Here is a 23,709-nt window from a genome sequence, read left to right as displayed (position 1 = left end):
AATGAAGTACAAGTAGCCCCGGAGAATGTGGAATCAAGGTCCAATGAACCTGAGCCTATGGATGAAGACCCTCATGTAGAAGACAATGATCATGAACCTATTACATCTACCAAAGCTCATGTTGTCGAGACAAGAAAGAGATATGCCTGGTTAGAGAAAAGATTGAAGGAAGTTGAAGGTCATGTTGTTCCTCATGGGACTTCCAGGGAAAGCAAGAAGCCTAAAATTACTCTGGTTATATAGCCCTGATGTGCAAGATCATTGAATACGATCCATCCTCCTATGAAGAAGTTGTTGAAGAGAAGGTATGGAAAGAAGTGATGATTGAAGAGTATCAATCCATATTTAAAAACGATGTTTGGGAGATTGTGCCAAGACTTGAGGGTAAATTTGTTGTGTCTTCAAAATGGATCTATATGATAAAAAATGTTATTGATGGAAGTTTTGAACAATATAAGGCTAAATTCATGGTTCGTTGATTCTCCCAGAAAGAGGGAGAGGATTATGAAGACAAATTTTCTCCCATTGCCAGGTATGCATCTATTAGATCTATTATTCCTCTTGCATCTATTGTAGGTTGGAAATTGCATTAAATGGATGTCAAAACTTAGTTTTTGAATGGGGTCAAATAAGAAGAAGTCTACATTGAACAACATCAAGGTTTTAAGGTCCACGATAGAGAGACACATGTTTTCAAATTAAAGAAGGCCTTGTATGGCCTGAAGTAGGCCCCTCGTGCATGGTACTCCCGTATTGATGGTTATCTATTGAGTCTGGGCTTCAAGAAGAGTGTTGCTAATCCAAATCTATATTTCAAGGTTGTTGATGGTGAACCCATGATATTGTTATTGTATGTAGATGATTTATTTTTGATAGGAGCCGAAGTATTGATTTTTCAGTGCAAGAGGGAGTTGGTTTCCAAGTTTGAGATGAAAGATCTTGGCCTCATGCATTACTATTTGGGGTTGGAAATTTGGGAAAAAACCTGATGGGATCTTTGTGGGCCAAGGCAAGTACATTGTTTCGATTCTTCAGATATTTGGCATGATGGACTACAAGTTGATGAACACCCCTATGGTGAAAAACTTGAAGAATATCTGGGACAGTGAATCATAGTTGTTTGATCCTACTATGAAATTTATTGGCTTGTAGAACTATCTTGTGAATAACAGGTTAGATTTTTGTTATGCAGTTAATACATTGAGTCAATTATTGGTGGAGCCTCATCATATGCACTGGGTTGCAACAAAACATATATTAAGGTACTTGCGAGGTACCATTGAGTATGGTCTGATGTATGCTTCTAATGGTGAAATGGAAATTACATGGCTTCACCGATGCTGATTGGGATGGTAGTTCTAATGATAGAAAGAACACCTCTGGATATTGTTTTAGCCTAGGCTCTACTATGGTTTCAAGGTATAGCAGGAAAAACACCCCTATTTCTCAAAGTACAATTGAATTTGAATACATTGTTGTTAATGTTGCTTGTTGTGAGGCTATATGATTTCAAAAATTGTTCTCTAACTCGTTTACTCAAATGTTAGATCCAACTACTATCTATTGTGATAATCAAAGTTGTGTAAAGTTATCTGAGAACCCAATGTCCCATGACAGATCAAAGCCTAATGAAATCAAGTATCACTACATCCAAAATATTATCCAAAGAGGAGTTGTGAGGCTCAGATATGTTCCTACCAATGAGTAGGTTGTTGATGTATTGATGAAGCCAACGTCCCGTATGAAGTTGGGCTATTTTAGAGAACAACTTGAAGTTGTTAAGAACCCATCTCTGAGTCAGAGGGAGCACTGATTACATAAAATCATGGATATACCATCTCCTATAGGCTATGTGTCTTGAGACATTGTGGTTCGGGAGATGGATTCCTCCTATAGGCCGTGTGTCATGAGACATTGTTGTTCGAGAGATGTATTGACGATTCCTCCTATAGGTTGTGTGTCATGAGACATTGTTGTCTGGGAGATGCACTATTGATTATTCCTCATGTAGTTTGTGTGTTGTGATACCTTGTGGTACGTTAGATGCTTCGTTGGTTCCTCCCTTAGACTTTGTGCCATGAAACCTCGTGTTCAAGGAGATGCTTTGAGATAGATATTATGTATCTTTCCTTATGATGTGTTTGAAAGAGAGAAACTTGGATTGTATTCTGTTCCTTAGGTTGTGGGCTTTGAGACCTATGGATTGGTCGAGAAGATTGATTTTGTGAGAGAATGAAAAACTAGCTCCCTATCTAAGAGGGAGTGTTGAAAAATTAAGTAGTTATGGTCAACATTTTTCATTGGAAACATGAAGAAGAAATGCATTTTTGGCATCTCAAGTTGGCCCATCTTGGCTCTAGCACAAGTCGACTCCAAGAAGACATTTGTTTTCCCTACTAAGGCTAATTAGCTCTCACATACTCCTATAAATTGGAGCTCGTTGATCCTCATTTCACCATCCATACAACATAACGATGAGGTCTGTAATTACAAACAAGTTTGGTCTTCTATTATAGAGATATCCGCACGTGCGAAGAGTATAAATAAGTTTATTTTTCACTGTGGTTTGGATCTCCTTCAAGGGTTTGTTGACTACAGTGACTTAGGCAAGCTTTGGGATCATCTTAATATCTGTTTTATTGATTCTTTTGAGGCTAAATCTACAACAAAGATCACGCTTTTATATGACATACTCCAGAAGTTTGACCAAGGGATTTAGGGCCAAATTCTTGATATTTCATTTGCAGACTTTTGTGGTAACTATAGTGAGGATTTCAGCCTACTTTCATAGTGATTACAAGTCCATATTTTGGCCTCCTTATGCATACCCTCTCATTGGACATAAGTGGAATATCTCTATTTCTTTGTGAAGACTTTGATTGGGTATCTCATTGTTGATTATTTTGGATTTGTTTAAACATTCATATGTACTATTGATGGAAATAATATCTCTCTCATAAGGAAAGAATTTTGGGTTTTCCCCCTGTGGGTGTTTCCTTGGATGTGAGCCTAATATTGGTGTGTCTTGTCTCTTTCTTATGGTCTATTGTGATTTCTATTTACTTTTATTTTTGAAGAATTATTGGTTGAAGTTTTTCATGTATAGCTACTTGTCGATTAAAGGATAAAGAAGGAACTATTTGTATCAAGATAAGTAGTTATCAATTGTGAAAAACTATTCTAGTCATTGCAACACTAGAATTTCAACAATTCAAAACTCACAAGCAGTCCTCAACTACATGAATTGTGCAATATTCAAGCTATCCATATCTAGGTTATCCCCTTTTGATCCCCTTTTTTGTGCCTTCAATGCAAAGTTGGCCAAGGCCATCTTACAATTGAATCTCCCTTTTGCATCTGGTGAGAATACCACCTCGTTCTTTAGGAATGGCTTGCTTCTAAACGTAATTACACTAATACATTCAACATATGTGAGGCTAGAAGATACATTAAGAGGAGAAAACATAGGTCAAACTCAACCTTATTTCCAAACATAGGTCAAACATATATAAAAAATTAAATAGTATAACCATGCAATTCTTACATTGTTGGATGGTTTTGGAATAAATCCATTATTTTATTTCGTCACATGCATGGTAGCTTTTCATGTCTTCATAATTGTTATTATATCAAAATGTATTTCATGTAAAAACAAAAGTAGACAAATTATTATTATTCTCTAGCATGTTCTTCATGCTTGTTTTAGTCAAAATAAAATGTAAAAGGGCATGTTCTTCGTGACCCTTGTAAAAGAAGAAAATTTGAATTTTTGTCATTTGTTTCACCAATATTCCAAGTCAGCCCTCCTGCCCCTCAAATTGGCTCAACTACATGTGGCACCCATTCGCTTGTGGAGAAGACTATATATATAGTTCAATCACATCCCAATTGGAGCTTATAATAATCACACATATCTGATTTGAAATAGAAGACAAGGCTACTCGCTCAAGACAAGGCTACTCAAGCTTGGATACTGGAAATAGAAGACAAGGTTACTCACTCTTGGATGCTTGAAATAGAAGACAAGGTTACTCACTCTTGGAGGCTAGAAATAGAATAAAAGGCTACTCACTCAAAGAAATTTGGAGGGATAAACAATAGTAAAGATTTGAAACATAAAGGTGCGAAGTCTGAAAGGTGCAAAGTCTAAAGAAAAGTACGAAGTCTGAAGGTAGAGAAAGACAACGAATTCTGAAGCAATATCTCTGTGAAATATTTGAGGCATGAAATAATGTGATGTATATCTCTGAGGTTTGTAATAGTGCAAAGTATACTTCAGAGGCATGACAAAATAATGCAAAGTATTCCTAAAGCATAGAAACAATGCAATACTTATTTGTGGATAGTTTAAGGCATCTTATCTTGGATTACCTATTCTATAGGCACAATGCAGGAAGCATCATAAGCTCAACATCAATAAAATCATGATAAAAATATGTCATGTTTAACTTTCCCCTATAGCTTGTGAGAAAACAAACAACTACAACTACCCAACAATTTCTATATTCAAACTTGGCCAAAAGATGATTTGTATAGGATGGACATACCAACATGCAAGAGCCTCTTGTATTCCAAATATGCATAGTCATGCCATCAAAGCTAATAAGTAATGTTGTGTCAACCCTTACACCATCTCCTTATAAAACTTTCTAAGGAGGTCTCCTTTAACATATGATTACTATCACTATTTTCCATTGCAGTCAACCATTGCTTAAAATCATACAATAATTCCTAATCTCTATACATCCAACTGACACCCTCAACCATCCAACTCCTTCTTGTTCACAAGAGGGTTTCTCCTCGAAAACCCCAACACCATTCTCAACATCAATTCGACCTTCCTCCATCATCGAGGCAAGGCTCCCCTTCACTAGTTTTCCCAAGGAGGGTGAGGCCAATGACACTTGAGATGAAGGACAAGCAAGAAAACAAATCAGAGAAAGTTGTAACTTTTGAAACTTTTGAAAACCCCAGGAAAATCGTAACACATTGCATGTCTTCCTTTGATCTCTGAGATGAAAGGGAAACCAAAATCATAGCTAGAGAACCCCATAAAATTTTTGCAACCCATGACAAACAACCTTAGGCCCTAGGCTGGCCAAAACTGAAAAACCAGAAGAATGCGCAATTGGAGTAGGGGTTAGGGCCTCCGAACCGCCAGATCACTACCCTATTGAATTTTTAACTTTTCTTTCCAAAGACCTGGTAGGCCCAGAAACTGGAACATGGTGATATTTTGATTTGAATTCCAAATGCGAATGGATAAAATCCTTGATACTAGCCCATATTTGTTGAAAACCCCCTCCTCCAATGCATAATCCACCAATTCCTCCTTCATTTAGGCTTGATAGTAAGAAACCAACATTTCATCTGAAAAACATATTCCATGAGTAGTTGTGTGTCTTCAAAGGGTTTATCATGGTGAACGTCTCTGTACTTAAAAAATATATATCACGTGGATAAAAAACACATGGTTATCATTTAACTTATTTTGTATTTTGACAAGGATATCAGAGCCTGACATTGTCCATAACCCATTCACTCTTCGTCAAAACTACGCCTTGCTCTAGTCTAAAACTCCACATCCCTTTCCTCGCTTGCATTTTTTCCATGGCCCTCTAGGGTTTCTCCATTGTTGAATTCCTCTCTCATGGTAGAGATGTTGTAATGTCCTCTTTAACATTTTGAAAATAAAAATAACATAAAATTAATGATTATAATTGTAATTGTAATTAATTATAATTAATAGTTAAACCAATCTAGATCCATCTTAACTTTGGATCTACCAAGCACCAAGAGGGAGGGATCAAATCTCTTAAGGTGCAAACCTCTTTTAGAATGAAAATATATTTGATCCCTCTAAACACTTGGTAGATCCAAAGTTAAGATGGATATAGATTGGTCATATACAATGAAAATAATAAAAAAAATTGAGAAGACAAAATAGCTTACAAATTCAACATATTTCTACCTTTCTTTTGAAAAATATTAAAACATTTATAATATTTAAATAAATTTTAAAAGAAAATTATTCCATTTAATTTTTTTTTGCTTTCATTATGGAAAAAGTTTTTGACCCATAGCTAAAATTATTTTGATTCATTTCCCAATCCACATTTTAAAATGGTATGGCCAAAATACTTAAATTTTAACACATTTGAATTTCATTTTCCCACTCCACTTAAATTTTAAGAGGGTATGGCCAAAGCACTTAAATTTTAACAGGGTATGGCCAATGATTGGTGGGAAAACCAGACATGGATAACATTCTGTTAACAACACAATAAAGTAGAGTTGGAGGAGGGAGCCTAAAAACTCTGTCATTGATACAGATAGTGCATTGGAGAGTTTGACTCAGTAAAATATGATGAAGCAATGAGAGTTCGACAGGAAAATATGATGAAGCGATGAGAGTTAGACAAGAAAAGATGATGAAGTGATTATTCAGTTTCAAGAAGAAGAAGGCCACCCTCCTCCATCTGTGGAGGAGGATGAGAAGGTAAGTGTTTAAGAAATTATTATCTGTTTAATGTAGTTGCCATGGATGATTAGACTGAGTAGTTGTGATGTAGTCTACTATTATGTAATTTATTTTTTGGTTGGGCTAGAGGAACCAGAGAGGCGATGTAATTAACAAAAATATCCCGAAATTGGACATGGAGCTCTGCATATAGAATGATTTTAGATCACACTCCTTCATGCCAATGCTAGTGATAATTCTTGATTCAACACAAGGAAGTGGGCATAACACAAAGTAGATTTGTGGGCAATTTTTGAAACTGTTTCCATAAATTAGAGTTGGTAATGCACACAATGGCCTCCCTACTAGCATGTTGCCATTTCATGGAGCCTCCAACAATGTAACTCCTATTAGAAATAACAAGACAAGAAATGTTCCTTCTAGAGCTCATCATGGATGCCTTATAAACAAGAGATTTTGTCCATGTATCATAAATCATAGTACAACTATGGAGAGTTATTTTGTGAGAATGATAACCTAAAATGAAGATCTCATGATTAAAAACTATAGGTCAGGCATTACAAAAATTAGATTTTCACCACCAAGCTAATTCAATAATCATGCATTTCCACACATATTCATCACTGTTAGATGAGGCAATGAGTTTCTCATCCATAAATTATTGTTCTTATTGTAAACATCCTATTTGAGACTAGATATTCCTTTTCACTAGTGAAAGCATTGAGTGGATTTCCCAAAATATTGAATGCACTGCTCGCTTGAGATCTGTATTCAATGTTTCCATGCTACACCCAAGGAATCAAATAAACTTCATTCTAGACTTTGGCATTTCAACTCTTACTCAAGGAAGGATGGAATAAACAATGGCATGTGCTATTATCATGTTTGAAGCATATATAACACGTAGATATTTGGACATAGTGAAGTTATTATGTGCATATTTTGCAAGTATGCATTGGCTCAAAAGCTATAGAAGAAGGAGGTCAGGTCCATTCTTACATAATAAAACTAGATTTCTTTTAGACATGTTTGTGGGGAATAATATTATCAACATGTATGAAATATGTGGTATTTAAGAGATGCATGGAAACGTTTGATGGAATGCCTAAACTAGATTTGGTTTCTTGAAATGTAATTATTGCAGGTTATGCACAGAGTGAGTAGTGTAAGGAGACTATTTTGTTTTTTTAAATGAAATTGGTAGGCATGAAACCCGATAGATTAACTTTCACAAACATCTTTAAGATTTTTTCAAGCTTAAGATTTGATCAGAGATTTGAATAGGGTATTCCTAGGTCAAGTATATTGTCAAGGTATTAAATAGTTTTGGCCAGATGGAGCATAAGCCAGATAGATTCACATTCCTAAGTGTTCTCTGGATGTTTTCTTGTGGTGCAAATGCCAAACAAGTCAAGCAAGTTATGCTTAGGAGGGGTACTATGAGGTTTCCTTGAAATTGTTTATTTGAGTGCAATAGGGAGGGGTGGAATTGGATTCGATCACCTTTTTTTCCATTCTTGGCACCTTCACCTCGCAAGAGGACTTAGAGAATGGAAAGTGGGTTAATTCTATGCTCATTAAGTTGGGATTTGAATAAGATCTTTCGGTAGGGAATGCACTTCTTTCTATGTATGCGAAATGTCTAGGTGTATAGTATGAACACTTAGTGTTTGAAAAATGGCTATAAGAAACTTGCTTTTATGGAATACGATGATTTCAAGGTATGCTCAGAGTGGATATTGTGAGCTAGCACTAAACATATTTCATCAAATGCATTTAGCAGATATGAGGCCAAATTAGTTCACACTTGTTATCCCCAATGTGGGAGTTGTGTTAAGAAGCCTTGGGACATTTTTGTCAGATGAACTAGTATATATTCTTTGACATGGAGTATCAAGATTGTGCCAAGACATTTGAGATGTACTCAAGAGCATGAATGTTAATTTTAGGTTAACATGTTGTTTTCTTAGGACAGTTATTTCAATTTTACATATTAGCTTGCTTATCAATTCACTTCTTTTCCTTAGCAATCACATCAATCATTATAACATTGACAGTAATTGAAGAAATAATATAAACGAATAATGTAGATGACAAGCCCAGACAAGAGGACACATGAATATGGCTCAAGCCAGGGAAAAACCCCAAGATGGGGAATACGCTTGATCAGTTCTTCTCACTATTAATGTCAAGTGTTCAACAGAGAGAGAGAGAGAGAGAAAGTAGTGTTGCGAACTTCTCGATAACATCCCGATTTAATCTATAATTCATGCTTTTTTGGCCTAGCCAATGTTTGTCGATTTTTACTGATATTTTGATGGTATCTAAATTTTGCTAATGTTTGCTGATTTTTACCGATATTTTCTCAGTTTTTACAATTTTTTGGTTTTCAGGACCCTTGTCGATGTTCTCAACATTCAGAGAAAGTACAATAATTCAAGGTCAAGCTTGACTAGCATAATAGGAGAGCCACTATCACTTCCCTTAATAATAGATGCAACTATGGAGCTGATGTCATACTGTAGAAGAAGTTGACTGGTTAGGGATAATACCTTTCTATCAAGGAATTACTTTAATCAGGTCAACCATTCATTTATCACTCACGACTACATGAGAACATCATATGTTTATAAGAGTTGGAGTTTCGTTGCTTGTTGTTCTTGGTTAGGGAATGAAGCACAATGTTACAACCTTTATAAATACACCTCAAACAACCTAATACAATTGTAGACACCCTTCATGTTGATCTGTCCTTCTTCAACTTCTAATCTAAGCTTGATCCAAACCCTAAATAAGTCTCCATGCTAATCGAAATAGATTTGTAGTATGCCAGGGTAGTAGCTTGTCTTCTTAGCCTATTGTTAAGTCAGATAAGGTATGCATCATGCTTGAGAGAGACTTCTTGTAGATGAAAGTTTCTTGGGAGAGAGGTTTCACACCATAAAATCAACCCAAAACAGCCCAACTCTTTCATTATGTCTGTGGTCATCTTTGGGAATAGCTTAGACCTGTAATATGAAATAGAAAATCCCAGAACAATCTTCAAATAATTCCAAAATTTCCTTTAATAGGCTTGGGCTACTACTATAGTAACTTGGTCCATCAAATAGGCCAATCAATATGTCAATCATGCCATTCCTCCTTCACTGGAGCTATCTTCCTTCTACGACCATTTTAGAGAGATAAATATGTGTGTAATGGTGATGGAGGGGACTTCCTTTTATAGGATTTAGAGAGGGGTTCTATTTGATTATTTTACCCTAAGATGACCTTGACAATTTTCACATGCGTGGGCTTAATTTCAAAAGCATATTTTTCCCTGTCCAAATTTGATGATCTTTAGGTCGATTTTGGTCCTTTCGAAAAGAGGAATTCAATGCCACAATTAGCTTTTTCCAAGGAGTTGTCCAAAGAGGAATTTGGCCCTAGTTGCCAATTTTAACACTCCCTCTCAACTAGGGAGAATTTCTCTTGCCAATCCATCAATTATCATGCCATTTGTGAATCATCTCTGCATCTCGTCTCTACTCTATTGAACACTGATATATATAATGAAGAAGAATTGGTCGAGAGTGAGGCATAAAACCTTACCAATCTCCACTAACAAAATTTAGTCCATACTTGATCCCAAGTTAAGTTGTTGAACACAATCCATCCTAGTCATATGGAGTATGACGATACATGACATGTCCATCAATAGTGCTATGGTCCCTATCAAATTTTCCCAACTCATTGGCCAGATGAGAGGTACTTCCCATGAGTCCCGGAGTACATGGGTAGGATGTATGCTGGAGAAATATCAGGGAAAGAAAACTCACATCCTGCTCACAACCACACATAAGGAAAGTTCAAAACCACATTCTACATTCACATGTCACAACCATCGTAGGGAAAGGATAAAGCACATCCTATGCGCATGTAAAACATCGAGAGTAGGGAAAGGATGAACGATGTTCTATATGCATGCCAACCAATCAATTGTAGGAAGGATCCTACTCGTGGGGAAAGGATGAACCACATCCCACCAATATGTCAACCATCGATCGTAGGGAATGAGAATCCTACATGTGGGGAAAGGATGAACCATATCCCACTGTCATGTCCACACGTGACAACCAAAAGATGCTTATATGTAACTCTTACTAGGTTGTCCATAGGAGAAGGTGAATCGATCATCCTATGCATATGCCATCAATCATAGGGGAAGGTGAACCAATCACCCTACATACATGTGTCATTAATCATAGGGGGAGGTGAACCACTCAACCTACACACATGTCAAACGTCATGGGGTATCATAGGGGGAGGTGAACCACTCACCCTGTGCACAATGCACCTATAGGGGAAGGTGAACCACTCACCTTATGGTCACTCATATCTCCAAGAAGTACCTCAAGCCCCTGGGAGCTCCCTGAGCTCATTGTTCAACTGAAACCTTAATGGAAGGGTCTTTCCATGATTCCCAACCTCCCTCTGAAGGAAGATAATCTTGACCTTACCAAAAGGCTTTGTGAGGATGTTGGTAATTGACACATCCATCCTCAAATAATGGAGCTTGATTGCTCCATGCTATACTAAAAAAAATTGTGGAACACCGAATTATCTTAAGGACGATTCCCATTTTGCAAAATACAATGGTGGTTTCCAACATGTGCACAAAAAGGCTCACTAAAGAGTTTCTACAAGCGAGTGGCTTCATAATAAGCCATGCTTACTTAGAGAAACTGAATTCAATCAATGATTCTTTAGTTAATGATTCATCCATGACGAGGGTGGATCCCAAATGATATAGCACCTATATGTGCTCTTTCCATTCTTCTTATTGCCAGCTCAGTTAATATGGAATCTTGGCTTCCTGGTAGAGTACATCAAACCATAGATAATAGAACAAGCAGATATCAATATATGAGGCTCATCCAAAGACTGACTCATAGTCTATATATAGCAAGGCATATGATAGGTGTTTATCAAGAACACCAAGGATCCTACAAGATATATATACATGTACATATATACACACACATACACACACACACATATATGTGTGTGCGTGTGTGTATCTATATCTATATCTATATATATATATATATATATATATATATATATATATATATATATATATATATATCAACAAATTCTTCATCTTATCATATCTTGAAGTGCAGGAAATAGTGTATCAAGGTTGGTTTTCCATCTATGAACGAGAGGGATATCATCTGCATCTTCGATCATGGCTCCCTCTAGATATTGAAAAAGTAACTTTGTCCAAATAATGATTGAGCTATCTTCGACCTGCTTCTTTTCTCATCATTATTCCTGTCATCCATATAGCTCGCTCTGAATCCTTGCTTCAGATGGGAATTTAGTATTTTAACAATCTGTTTCTCATCTAAACCTCTGTAATATATAGGTAAATTTCTTTCCCATGCTCAGACCTGAACAACAGTGTATCAAATAGAAATTTATTATTGATATTACAAATATGACTGACAGTATAATTATACCAAGGGACTTACTCCTTAGAATGATTTTCAAGCTTGATTATGCCACGGATCCAGAGCTCTAGCCTTGATCTTAACATTTTCTATCATTTTCTAGGTAGACCAAGGAAAATCAAATCAAAACGAAATATATATCTAATATATTGAATTTCTTCCAAGGTAGAAGAAAGTGGCCAATAGTCAATGCACTTCAATTGTTATCAAGAAAGTCGGAGAAACTGACTTCCACCCTCTAGGTTCAGATGCTTGCCATTGAATGATGGAGATGAAAGACAATGACTACTAGTAGTAGCCTAGGATATGTGACAAGGTGTGATACAACTTAACTCATTTCATAGGTCAGAGGGGGATCCAAAACTAACTTCTGTCATAAAGGAGGTATGATCATGAGACAATATTCAAGTGTCCACAGTTTTATACACCTTCAGGGATGCTGCTTTTAGTGATGTTATTCGAGGGATTTGAGATAGATGACTGATTCTTCTCAGAACTGAATGGGGATTGATACTGCTTGATGCCTGAATATTTCTTCCTTTTATTGCCACTCAATATTTATTGAACACTATATTGTAGGTTTTTAGTATAGATTGTATTCAATATCATCACAATAAATAAGATTCCATAAGTCATCTTGATTGACATAATATGTTCAAACTGTGAATCTATATATATGTGTTGATCGTGATATTGATGAAGGAACACATCAAGGATCTCATATCCCAGGTATTCATACTATCTCCACAGGTCAATGTACATTGAACAATATCAAGCAAATATTGTATCTTCCATCAGCAATGCCTCTCACACAACTCTACACATACTGGTCTTTCCACTTAGAATCAATACTGAGTCGTATCCACATTCATTAAATTCTTCAAACTTTTATGATTTGGAGATTGAGTTACCAGGTTGATGTCTCAGCTAAGATATTCATTTAATGATGATTCTAAGCATGAAGTGGATCCTTTGGGTCTGAAAAATCTTGATTCTCAATGTTGTAAAATGCCATAGGATTAACTTCAGCCACCGAACAATTTTCAATCTCCTTTCTTCAAGAGATATCAATGATAATTTGTTCACAAAATAAGGTCTAATGTTGCTACTAAATAACTCAGAAGGTATTGGTTAGACAGGAGGGTTAAATATGTCTAGGTGGTTTTGCAATACTTAATTGATTGACTCAACTATAAAACAATTCAAACCCTCAACGAAAGTCTTCAGATAATGACTGTGTTAAAAATTGTGTAAACAAAACACAAGAGTTCCTTGATGTGATAGTGGATCCATTCTCAAAGAAACGCCACAAATTATTGGAGATAGGCTTGAGAATTGGTTGTAAAAGATCAACAATGAGCCTTTGCTTTCTTGTTTGAGGGTCGAAACAATAGTGCTTTGGAACTGATCAAGGAGGCTGAAATACTTCAAATAAATGTTATGAAGGTTGAAATATTCTTAGAAAAGTCATGCCACAAGCTTTCTCCTTTCATTGTTGGAATCAACCTTCTCACTTGAATATTCTTAGAGTGTAAGAGCCTTAAGGTAGTCCTGTATATAACCTGGTCTTGCAAAGGGATTCCTAGAAAGATGAATAGAGATCTCAGCCATCATTATTGTTCTAAAACAAACTCTTGACATATTTGTACTTAGGAAACCAAGAGTAGCTTTGAGGTTTGTCCTTTGGAGGACTGAAACACCTACATCATAACTACACACGTTGCCACAAGAAATTACTTTATGACCGCAGGGAACTTGCCAAGTTATAGAATTGTGCCTTAACAGAGAACTGAGCTTCCTCCTTTGCTGGTACAGAACTCAGCTCCCTCCAAAAATACCCAAACTTAAAGAAAAATCCAACAACAAATTCTTGTTTAGAGAGATATGCAGACACCAACCAGTAAGGATTAATGCCCAACAAAGATCCCTCACTCAAAAAATAAAGGAACCCAAGCATAGCCTTAAAAAAAATTGATTGACTTTTCATCAATTTCTTCTTTAGGTACATAAATTTCATCATTCACTCTTTTTTTGATTAATTTGAGAGTTATTTTACTTCATGAAGCCTTACCTTTAGATTTGTAGGAGAAGAAAGCATGGAGACTTGTCAACAACTTTCTTTAAGTGATTACTTTCTTGGTTGGGCTTGTCCTTACTTGAAATCTAATACCATGTTAATTTTAGGTTAACATGTTCTTTGCTTAGGACAGTTACTTCAATTTTCCATATTAGCCTGATTACCAATTCATTTATTTTTATTAGCAATCACATCAATCATTATCACTTTGACAGTAACTGAAGAAAGACTATAAAGGAATAATGCAAAGGACAAGCCAAGACAAGAGGACCAATGAATATGGCTCAAGCCAGAGAAGCACTTCAAGATGGGGAAAACCCTTGTTCAATTCTTCTTACTATTAATGTCAAGTGTTTAGCAGAGAGAGAGAGAAAGTACAATAATTCAAGGTCAAGCTTGAATAGCAGAATAGGAGAGCCACTATCACTACCCTCAATCATAGATGAAATTCTGGACCTCATGTCATACTATTGAAGAAGCTAATTATTTAGGGCTAATACTTGTCTATCAAGGAACTACTTTAATCAGGTCAACCATTCATCTATCTCTGAAGACTACATGAGAGCATCATGTCTTATGTTTATAGGAGCTGGAGTTTTGTTGCATGTTGGTCCTAGTTAGGGCATGAAGCACAATGTTACAGCCTTTACAAATACACTTCAAACAACCTACTACAGTTGCGGCCTCCCTTCATGTTGATCTGTCCTCCTTCAACTTCTAATTTGAGCTTCATCTGGACCCTCAATAAGTCTCCATGCCAATCGAAATAGGTTAGCAGTCTGCGAGGGTAGTAGCTTGTCTTCTCGGACTACTGTTAAGTAGGATAAGGTATGCTGCCTACTTGAGAGAGACTTCTTGTAGATGAAAATTTATTGGGAGAGAGTTTTCACACCAGAAAATCAACCCTAAACAATCCAATTCTTTCATTATGTCTACAATCATCTTCAGGAATAACTTGGACCTGTAATATGAAATAGAAAAGCCTAGAATATTTTCCAAACAAGCCCAAAATTTCCTTTAATGGGCTCAACCTCCTGCCAGAGGAACTTGGTCCATCAAGTAGCCCAATCAAGACGCCAATCATGCCCTTTGCTGAAGTTATCTTCCTTCTGCGGCCATTTCAGAGAGAGAAAGATGTGTATAATGATGATGGATGAGACTTCTTTTTATAAGATTTGGAGAGGGGTTCTATTTGATTATTTTACCCCAAGCCAACCTTGACAATTTGTACATCCGTGGGCTTAATTTCAAAAACATATTTTTCCCTGTCCAAATTTGATGATCTTTAGGTCGATTTTGGTCCTCTCAAAAAGAGGAATTCAATGCCACAATTATATTTTTCCAAGAAACTATCCAAAGAGGATTTTGGCCCTAGTTTCCAATTTTAACAATGAAAGAAAGTTGGAGAACTAGAATCCCTTTATAACATGTGAAAAGGCACGGGAGTGCGTAGAACCTCAAAATATCTAGAAGTGAAAATGATTTATGAGTAGTTACTTAGGGCATTGGTGGAATTTTTAAGTGACAGGTCATCTTCTCGTGCCAAAGAAGTTGCAAAGTCTTGGCCTGATGTTAGAAGAACCAACTAAGGATTTAAATAAAATGAAAGCACTTCCAGCTCTTGGCTAGGGATGATGAAAACAATGAACATGAGGAAACATAGAAGTTAACACAACAACAATAGGGAGAAAAGTTTCCCTTAAAATTACCAGTCTACTAGCTCATTTGTACCCTATAGTTTGGTTTTCTCAAATAATTGAAGTACTCCTAATGACAGTAAAGGATTTTAACACCAAGGGATGAGATTTTGCTTATACAATGGGGATAATTAAATTGTTTCTTGAGTTTGTAGAGTTGTTGTATAGATAAAAAATTTGGGTAAGTGAGGCTCAGGCATGATATACAAAATACCCATGGCTATCCTTTTCTCATTTAGTTTTGGTTTACACTATATAGTTCTTAGCAAATCAGATTGAACAATTAATCTTAGTTGATTCATGGAGTCACAAAAAATAACATCATCATTCATTTCTATGATATGACAGGGAATCAAGATGCTACTAGGTAGGGTGAATCACATACAAACCTTTCACCATCACTATCTTGATTGCTTGATGTCCTTGTAAATCTAGCTCTTATAGGTCTTGTGTGGAGCTGTAACAAGGGTCTTTTTCACCTCTAGTTATCTCACATTACAAGTCAATCCGGGAGCGTTTTGTTATTGTAAGGGACATCTTAATTTGAGGCTATTTGTCAGGATAATGCTTCGTAGTATAGATCTAAAGAATACAAGAGTAAACGGATGCTAATGCTAAATTACTTTTGCATAAAGAAATCACACACGCAGCAACTTCGTCGGTCGAGGGTATGGAATTAATAACCTATCCCCCTAGAAACTGATGAAGGAGTATGGATCATGATCTGGGAGCATTATAGCGTCTGCTGTATCTCACAACAGTCTTGAACCTCCTCTCATGCCACTTCAATAAACGCAAGCGAAAGGAACAGCAAGAAAACAGAATGAAACAGCAACTTCAGAAATGGAACAGCAATAAAAGGAACGGCAGTAAATGGAACGGCAATAAATGGAACGGCAATAAAGAAACTAAGTCTCGCGAGGTCTACACTTCCAATCCTTGGCACACACTTGCATACAAAAAGGAAAGCAATCATTTATACAGGTTTGTAGCTTGATCAAATGGAACAGCAAATTATCAAAGACAGGAAACGTCAATCATATATATATCAAATGGAACAGCAAATCATTAAAGACAGGAAACGTCAATCATATGTACACGATCTGCAATAGTCACCAACAATCCATTAACCCCAATCACCTGTAGCTGAAATATTCCACTTATGAATTCTGTAATTAGTGCAAACAACTCAGATCAACAGTATGCGAAGAATCCTTTATTACAGAGATTTATAACAGGGAAGCCACAGATGAATAAATATGAAACAACATGTAACCATAACAGATTATGAGAAACAAACCACACAAAGCAGAATTGTGATGGTACAATTAGCCAGTGTCCGTTGGAGCCGGGCCCAAAGCTTCCAATGGCGCACTGCCGTAAACTACTTCAGACGCACGGAGAAATTAACACCGAGATATTATATTAACGCATCAATGAGAGTACAAAACTAAGTCTCAGAGAGACTCAATAGTCTGAGTTCAACTGATAATAAAATTCATGAACAGAAAGTTAAAGATACAAAAGTCATCCCCTAGTTTCAATGCTACCCTCCTTTTATACAATTAACGGCGGAGTTCATCGGTCGACAAAATGCTTGATCGTAGCGATCCCTCAGGATCGAAGATCCTGAGGGATCCGCTAAACTGTTAACGCTTTCCTTTACTCGGCCTGTAATTCCGAACTGGCAGTCCTTCATCTCGTTTCGGACTGATCTCCCTTGATTTACTCGACCTGGTCTGAACCTTATTTAGAATTGGAGGGACAGCCGTTATCTTCTCGTCAAATCCCCGTTTCGCATTGCGCCTTCCTGCTTTTACCTTTTCCTGCGTAGAGAAGACAACTGTTAGTGATTGGATCATTTTAGACTCGTTGTCTTTGCATTTCCCCTACTTTATAATAAAGAAAAGATTACAACTATTGCTTAAAACATCACTAAATCATTTATTAAAACATACCTTCCCAATGCTCTACATCTTGAAGAAAATGTTGTATCACTAGTGGGAAGAGCCTCAAAAGTTGTTAATAGTAAGCCCACTGACATAGAAGTTGTCCATTTACTTTTTCTAAGGTTGGACTAAGTGAACAGAGAAGGGACAAAAGTATAAACAATAAAGTGAAAAATCGAGAAGCAGGCATAGGTGCATATCAATAGACTGATTGGTTGGTGCACAAGCTGACTACTGAGGTGCATTCATATTATTGGTTTGACCACTTCTCAGAGGAATATGACTTATGTGGATATATGAAAGAAGGATAAATTTCTTCCATTTCATGGCATAGGGCTCTGCACATTGCTAACATTGATGTTACTTTGAGTGACAAATATTTTAATTTTTCCAATGTGGTTAGCCAAAGTGATCATTCACAGACACATACTGTGTGAAATCCAAGTATAGAGTTTGGCGTCTATGATTGCTCATGGTTTATGTGGAGAAATATCTGTATACATGTTATTAAGGCTGGTATGGTTTGTCACAATTGTCAAGTGGCTAGACCATCAATCGCTATGCAAACATATGATCAATCTCTACATAGTTTGTTACAGTTTCCACCAAATGGATTAATTATTCTTGACCATGATATATCACTATCCATTCATATGTAGTAGGATGTTAAGAGACTATTGGACCATCTAACCACAGAGGCACGTACCCTCCACTTATATCATTTTCCTGGGAAGTGTGTTTGCAAGGAGAGTATAACTAAAGGTAAAGTGGGTACTGCAGAAGAAAACAATGTTGTAGTAGGTGGGAATAGAGTTTTTGTTGATGGTGACAATGAAGCTATTAGTAACAAAATTATCTTAGACAAAAAGACTGATAAAAGCACAAAATTATAAGGATGATATTTGTGAAGATGCACACTGTTACCCCTCAAATTTGCATAGGCTTTGAATAACGGTTGTGCAGGTTTTTGTTAGATATTTGAGCATATTGATAGACACATTTGATATATTAAGTTTTCACGATACCCAAGAAGTTTTCTATGCCATAAAAGGTAGTATTCTTGTCCCTCTACAATGAAAGAAGGTTATGATGTTTGTGGTTGTTTTCTCCTTGGGAATCATTATATTGTTGTTGGTATAAATACTGGTGCACTGGAAACAATTTGTTGTAGGAGTTGGAAATTAATAATCATTGAGATATGGTGAAGTGGATGCCCAATGGTCAGTGTGGGAGCATGGCTAGGAAAGCCGTGTGCTGTCTTTGATAACTTCTAGCTTAAATGCTTTGATAAGCAAGAAAACAACCCAACAATTTTTAGGTTACAAATGTCCACAAAATATTTCTACAAGTACAACATGAGACTGTATGAGATGTATAAAATATGGCCTTTGATGTGGATACCGTTCATCTAGATGCAACTATTTGTTTACAAAAGATTTTTTATTGTCAAATTCATTAGTAAGGCATGCTCATGGGGATAAGTCTTGGCCATGGTTCACTGAGGATTCCCAAGCTAGTATGATTAGATGGCTATTCTTGAGTTGGAACTGAACATTATTTATTTCACCTCTAGAATGGGAACACTTTCTTGGGTCATCAACTCTGAGTTCTATCCTTTAAGGTACAAGGGTACTGGTGGAAGCTTGGTTGTAACTTCAAATTGGGTTTCTAATTCAATTTTGGCACAAACATTTTTCAATATGAAAGTAATCATTAGCACTTTCATTTCATTCTTAGTTGTTGGGACTATATCAATGAAAGTGCTTTGTAATGATTGTTATGCCTGAAACAAAGGGTATTTCACATGAGGAAATTGAAGGGATATTGCAACAGAGAAGATAATTATAACATTAAGTCTTGAAAGAAGGATAGCTCAAAATTTTCTTCAAATAAAAAACCTTAAAAGATAACGGTATTGCACAGTAGAACTTAGAAAAAAAATGTAGCTATCTACATATGAAGAAATTTGATGTACAAGGATATAATATCCTAAGAATCATGTTGGAGATCTTAGGAATGATTAACTTGATATTTGTTTGATGAACTATGGGATATGAATTTAAAGAAAACTGCACATAGATAAGAAAAAACTAAAGTGGATGAATACAATTGGAAATTTGATGGGGAGGGAGTACATCTCAAGGTTCTATTTTTTATGCTTTTGAAAAATGATCAGTTAGCCAAATGACTAGTAGAAACTTTGATAGAACCCTATATGTTGTTAGAATAAATGAACACAATTGTATCTTTGAACATGAATGGCATGCCAAAATGATCATTGATGATATTGAATATGGAAGGTCTCCCAAGGAAAAAAAAACATGTTATCCTCTCCTAGATGATAGGTCCACTAAGTTGGAATAAAAAAAACGTGGATCATATCTGATGTATCTTGAGGGTACTCATGTTTATGATGTCTGATAACTATGGAAAATTAATGCATAGAGCTATGCATATCACAAAGTTTATTGAGGACCCAAGTTCTAAAGGGTACATGTTCAATGTGCATACCTGTAATAGTTAGTTGCATGGCAATGTCCACATCAGTAGAAAAGGAATATTTTAACCAGGTCAACTATTTCTTTGTACATGCATGCTTAAAATTCATTATATTGTTAGGTAGTCCTATATTTAAAAAAATGAACATGTTGTTCGAGCATGATTTGAGAAGTATGATGATGGCATAAGAACAAATTTTTTGAGAAAATCAATATTGGGTACCAACAATAGAGTTCATATCTTCATTTTTATAGAAGAAGCATTTTCTTCTCAATGCTACAATTGGAAACTTAGCATCAAATTGATGCTCAAAGCATAATATTAATGCAAAAGGATTCTTATAAATTGAGTTGGTTAGACTCAAGTTCAAACTTAAAATTCTAGCTTTTCAGCAAGTAGCAGAATAAAAGGGACTCTGGTCAAATAGAAGGTAAGAGTAGTCCTAATTAGAGTGTAAAAGCTAGAAGTTAATATATCTAGAAAAGTCCTCAAGGGAGGATGATTTTCAACCTTGATTAATTTGAATCATTGGAGACATGGACATCTAAATAAAATGAATATTGGTTCCTATGAAAGTTTTGGAAATGACATGTTGAGAATGCTCCTCATCAGGCAAATGCTCCATATAGCAGTACAAATGGCCTTTTTGCTACTGAGAAGTTGGGAACTTATGAAAAAACTTGAGGTGCAAGCTTCTACAATTTTAGATTTTCAGAACCAAAATATGATCAGCATGCAATAAGCTTCATAGTTATCATATCAATGAGTACATTTACATTTTCAAATGCATTACTTCTTGTGATAAATGTTGTAAATTAGTTCTTTAGAGCTCCCTTGGTTCAGGACAGATGATAGAAGCTATTGGTTTGACTCCATCGACCATTTCCTTGTCTTTGTTTGGAGCTTTCCTTTCATTCTCAAATTTAGCCAAGTAAGCCTTATTGTATACTTTGGATTCAATGAATAGGGTAAATAATGAAAATGGGTATTTTATATGTCCCATCTATTGATAATTATCCCCTTAATGGGTGCCATACAAAAGAGGGTCCCACTCTTCAAGAATATGTTGAATTCTTTCGAACATACAATCAATATGCTCATAAATGTCTCCCAACATAGGAATATACATATCACAAATTTGTATAAGATCAACTGTGGCTTCAATATGGAAAGACAACTCAATCTAAACCCGACAAGCCTTATTGAGAATGATAGTTCTGATGTGCATTTATTTTTTAGTGTTGGGAGATCTCCATGCTTGCCACTTGGGACAAACTGCCATAAAAGAAAAAGAAACTCTAGTGCTGCATAAGTGAATCAAGACATGGTGTGATGCAAATCTATTTTATCCAATCTTAAGAAGTTGGAGCTTGGGAAATTGTCTACACATTGTTTATGCATTTTGGTCCTTTGTAATAAAAATATATATTTCTTTTGCTTCATCACAATATTTTTTCGTTTGTGCAACTTCAACAATAATAGCTTTGAAAGCAAGATTCAAATTATGAACTACACATGTTTTCCCAAACATATGGTCATAGCTACTCAATGATTGCATCAATTTCTTTTCATGACCTTGCAATTTTTGTGATAACGTGCACAATGTTTGAAGCATAGTCGCCATACAACCTTGTTTCGGCTTGGGGTATGCGTTTTTTTGCACATTTTTGTTGAAGAATCAAGGGTATTTATGTATAGTAGGATTCTTCTAGTCTTGCACTTTTACTAATTATCTTTGTTAACTTTATCTTCTTCTTCCTATAAGTGTGTGTGTTTACTTCATCAAAATTCTACCAAAATACAAGAAACAAGAACACAAGATGTTGGATCTCTGCCAGGGCCAAAATATCTTTCTCTTAGAGAGGAACACCCTTTTGTAAGTTTCTATTATTGAAGCTTCTATTGATCAATGTCAAACCCTAGACCCTAGACAAGAATGTCCTCCAACCATAAGTCAAGTCCTTCCTTTCTATACTTTGTTCCCCGACACTTTGTTCTCCTTATTCTGACACTTCGTTCTCCTTCTTTCGACACTTCATTCTTCTAACAACTTGTTGGTAGTCCTTTTTGTACTTTCCCTAGAAGAGACACTTATCCTTGGTATCTAGTGAGGCCCTTTACTAAATATTATTTCTTCCTTCTTGACCAACCGATCTCCTTCTTCAATGTGTAGTTGCAGACTTGATATGACAGTCTTGCAGCCCTAAATTCTCTCACGTGTGGTAGGTTTCATGGTGTATTTGGTTCCTTTCTCCTTCGTATGAGAGAGTCTCTTCTTCGCTCTAGTGGGAGGCCTTATAGGCCTAAGTTTCAAGCCCAAACAATGAGGAGTAGATACCGTTGTCTTGTTGTTGGTATGACCACACTAAGCCCTCCTTTTATTGCAGGTGTGAATATGTTTTTCCATAGAAAACTTCCTTAAACCTTCGCTTAGGCTTCCTTCTCCTTCGCTGCACTAGAGGCTCTTTATCTTCATCCAATTTCATTATTTTCTCGGCTTCTTATCTTCACTAATTTCAGAGATGCTTCCTCGTCATTATGAGGGAGTGGACAACCTCTATATATAGAGGATCGTCCCTCCTTTAGGCCGACTCGAGGCCGAGTTGATGTACTTAGGCCTACTTGGATATTCTTCATCATTTTTTCTACTTGGATGATGTTGTTGCATGGAGAGGACTTGACTTTGCTTGGAGAGATTTATTTGACTTTTATACAAGTATATATGTGGTGTAATATGACCTTAAGGGTCTTCAATAAATACATTGACTCTTGGACTTCCTATAAGCACTTAAATATGTGTTGGACCTACTTCAATGAGAAAGAAACTCATTGATAAATATAACAACAATAATTTTCTTTTTCTTGAATAAATACAAATATCAAAAATACATTTATGAAGACCGAACCTAGTTACACTTTCTTCAACAATTTTTGGTATTGTACATGTACAATATGGTCAACATATGAGCAATTTTATTTTATCTTTATTTGTATTGAAAGGTACAACCAAAATTATGCCCTATACAAATTGAGGGAAAATCTTCCCTAAAATAATTGTTAAAAAAATAAAAAATAAAAAGGAATAAAAAGTCTTGATTTAATAGGTCTTTATGGAATAAAATCTGTGTAAGCACATCTTTAATTTTGTCTACTTATGTTTTAAATTTTTTTCGCATTTTGGAAACTTCACATGTTTTTCATTTTGTGAGATGTAGACACCTACATCTGGTTGTATGGGATTTATTTAGGTACACATTTTTATATAGCATTAGTATCCAAATTCATATATTGTAGCCATGATTTGAAATCTCAATTACTTTTGTAAGTCTCAGCCACACATTCAATTCTCTTCTCCTCATTTGAAGCATTTATTATTCTCAAGAAGTATGGGCCTGAAGGAGACACTACCAAATTTATTGATGGTTGGTTAGTTGTATTATTCCACACCAAATTCTCCTTCTGTAGAATGGTGGTGCAGCCTTTTTCAAAATTTGTCTCTTGTAACCCATGG

General features: G+C 35.9%; 1 pseudogene; it reads left to right on the top strand.

Annotated features, from left to right (window-relative positions):
- The first annotated feature begins 248 nt into the window (after positions 1-248).
- LOC149178890 (1-phosphatidylinositol-3-phosphate 5-kinase FAB1B-like) overlaps positions 249-23,709 on the top strand; it is a 33,030-nt pseudogene continuing 9,569 nt past the window's right edge.

This window comes from Pinus tabuliformis, chromosome 4_1, assembly GCF_031772625.1.
Source record: "Pinus tabuliformis cultivar Carrire ecotype Pingquan chromosome 4_1, CPIR1, whole genome shotgun sequence".
Classification (NCBI taxonomy): Eukaryota; Viridiplantae; Streptophyta; class Pinopsida; order Pinales; family Pinaceae; genus Pinus; species Pinus tabuliformis.
Note: the sequence above shows the minus strand (reverse complement) of the source record. Positions and strands in the feature narration are given on the sequence as shown.